This window comes from Amblyomma mixtum, unplaced genomic scaffold, assembly GCF_055824585.1.
Source record: "Amblyomma mixtum isolate Tamu unplaced genomic scaffold, ASM5582458v1 scaffold_139, whole genome shotgun sequence".
Lineage (NCBI taxonomy): Eukaryota > Metazoa > Arthropoda > Arachnida > Ixodida > Ixodidae > Amblyomma > Amblyomma mixtum.
In genome coordinates, this window is record NW_028317672.1 from 12,114 (window position 1) to 15,000 (window position 2,887).

General features: G+C 63.6%; 1 non-coding gene and 1 pseudogene across 1 annotated transcript; both read left to right on the forward strand.

The window, feature by feature from the left end:
* The first annotated feature begins 1,551 nt into the window (after window positions 1–1,551).
* Window positions 1,552–1,704, forward strand: LOC149324816 (5.8S ribosomal RNA). Its single transcript, XR_016286678.1, has one exon. It is a non-coding gene; the product is annotated as a 5.8S ribosomal RNA (ribosomal RNA).
* Window positions 1,705–2,693: 989 nt separating this feature from the next.
* The window catches only part of LOC149324817 (large subunit ribosomal RNA), an 8,105-nt pseudogene continuing 7,911 nt past the window's right edge, over window positions 2,694–2,887 (forward strand).

Below are 2,887 nucleotides of genomic sequence, written 5' to 3' on the forward strand. Positions count from 1 at the left end.
AACAGAGCCGGTAGGCAGGCCGAGGGAAAGGCCTGCCCGCTGCCAAGGGAACGGCGGCGGCTGCTGCGAAGTACGAAAGGAAACGCTGCTCGCTGGCTTTGTCGTGTTGCGACCACGAGTCGGTAGGCGGGCCGAGGGAAAGGCCTGCCCGCTGCCAAGGGAACGGCGGCGGCTGCTGCGAAGTACGAAAGGAAACGCTGCTCGCTGGCTTTGTCGTGTTGCGACCACGAGTCGGTAGGCGGGCCGAGGGAAAGGCCTGCCCGCTGCCAAGGGAACGGCGGCGGCTGCTGCGAAGTACGAAAGGAAACGCTGCTCGCTGGCTTTGTCGTGTTGCGACCACGAGTCGGTAGGCGGGCCGAGGGAAAGGCCTGCCCGCTGCCAAGGGAACGGCGGCGGCTGCTGCGAAGTACGAGAGGAACCGCGGCTCGCTGGCTTTGTCGTGTTGCGACCACCAGTCGGTAGGCGGGCCGAGGGAAAGGCCTGCCCGCTGCCAAGGGAACGGCGGCGGCTGCTGCGAAGTACGAGAGGAACCGCGGCTCGCTGGCTGGGAAACTGCGCTTCTGCGCGACGCGCACGCGGCGGGACGCGCGCGGCCCAGGGAACGGCCGCGCGCGAAAGGTCTCGCACTGCGGGCGCGGAGTCTGACGCCGCGCCGACGGCGCGAAAGGAGGCACCGGGACCGAAAAGGACGAGGGATTATAATCCCGCACTTTGAACGCATTCGCGGCAGCCGGGTTCTCTTGCTGCTTCGTCCTTCCCAGCCTTCGAGTAGTCTGTCGGTGCGCTACCGAAACGCCGTCCATGGCACTGTGGCCGGTGGGCTCCTATTGCGGGAGTAGACTGATGAACGTCCGCTTTGCGGCTTGTTCCAAGTACGCGCTGCGTAGCCACGGCTAGGCGGTGCCTGTCTCCTTGCGAAGCAATGATGTGGCGAAATGGTCGAGTAGGGAGCAGCACGATGGCGCACCCGGGGGCGACCGGACCGGGGGGCGTTGGGAAAACCCCCTCCCCTACAAAAGGGTGCAGCAGCGGTAGGCGGTGATGACTCGCCTTGAAAGATGTGAACAGCAGTTGAGTGTGAACAGCAACAAAAAAAACCGCTGCTGGAGTCCGGGGGTAGCGTCGCTGCAGATCGCAGAAAGGTGCGTGAGGACGGTGGCACAGAGCTCCAAGAATGTATATTTCTAGCAAACGCCGGTGCTTCGAGGTGTTCTGCGGTCAGGCCCGTGCGGGCGGAGCGGGCGTGCCCAAGAAGGCACAAGAAGACCCACCTCTGATGAAGACCGGAATTGGAGCGTCACGCGTCGGCTCAGCACTTCTGCCTTAGTGGTTGCCAAATGCCTCGTCATCCTATTAGTGACGCGCAAGCCATTATCGCACAAAAGCTTCGAGAGACTTTGCTCGCTTTGGCTTTGAGGCACGCGCAGCATGCCGAACGGACGGCTGCGAGGCGCGAAAGACGTCGGTCGAAACTGCGACTGGAGACCAGGGGAAAAGCCCGGTGCCTAAAACCCTGGTTGTACTGTACGGATTTGAACAAACCAAACGCACGACTCTAAGCGGTGGATCACTCGGTTCTCGGGTCGATGAAGAACGCAGCCAGCTGCGAGACTTGGTGTGAATTGCAGGACACACTGAGCACTGATTCTTCGAACGCACATTGCGCCCTTGGGTCTTCCCTTGGGTTCGTCTGTCTGAGGGTCGGATCATATATCAAGAGAGGCGCCGGCGCCCGGGGATGGCGCGGCCGGCGACTCGTTTTGACCGTGTCGGCAAAGAGGACGGCTCTGTACGGAACGCCGAAGATCCCTCGAAAGACTTTGCGAATGAGGAGGAGAGCGGGTCGAACCCTTCAGCCGCGCGCAAAGCGGCAGAGTCGGGTCGCCCTGCGCTGACGTAACGCGGGCCGGCGGCTGCTAGCCGTAGAGCGTCACGCCTCAGAAAGCGACCGCCGCAGGAAGGGATTACCTGCAGGGAAAGAGCGGTCCGACGGGAGACGAGGCTGTTTGGACGGGCGGCGAAGCGCTGCCTGCTGGCCCGCGGAGAAGTAGCCGAACTGCTGCGAGAAGCGCAGAGACGGGAACGCCCTGTTCCGGGCACGCCCGCGCGAGAAAAAGGGATACCTCGCGCGGGGTGCAGGGAGGTGACGGGCGCGAGCGCGGTGTGCGCAGCACAGTTCGGCAAAGCGCAGAGGCGCGCCGTGTGCGCGGCAACGAAGGGGTCCCCCGGACCCTGTGCGGAAAGGGACCGCCTCCTCGAGTGGGCGCGAAGTCGAGTACGGGTCGAACGGACGCGATCTCGTTGCGAGCGCAGTCCGCCGTCGGTCTAAGTGCTTCGCAGTCTCTGCCCCGAGAAAAACTGGGCCACTCCAGTTGGGGCGGGGGCGACGCAAAACTCTGACGATGCCCCTACGCCAGGCCGAGGTCGTTCTCTCGAGGGAAAGAGAGGCGGCAGGGAATTTATTCGGCCGCGGCGGTCGGGGGTTCACACTCTCTGCGTTCAGTGTTCCGCGCGCAACCGAATGCGCGCCGTCCCGAGCGCCGGTCAGAGGTGCCTTCCAGTCTCGCTCGCAGTCGCCGAGGGTGCTGCCGACTGAGAGCGGGGAATGGGCGGAAGGTGCCGGCCGGAGACGAGGGAAGGACGCGCGCGCGCGACCGCGCCGGAATCGAACGCGAGAAAATGCATATCTGTGTCGACCTCAGATCAGGCGAGACAACCCGCTGAATTTAAGCATATCACTAAGCGGAGGAAAAGAAACCAACAGGGATTCCCCGAGTAGCTGCGAGCGAAACGGGACCTAGCCCAGCACCGAATCCCCCGTCCTTGCAGGCGGTCGGGAAATGTGGTGTATGGGAGGCAACGTTCCCGGGAGTTTGCGACGGTGCAA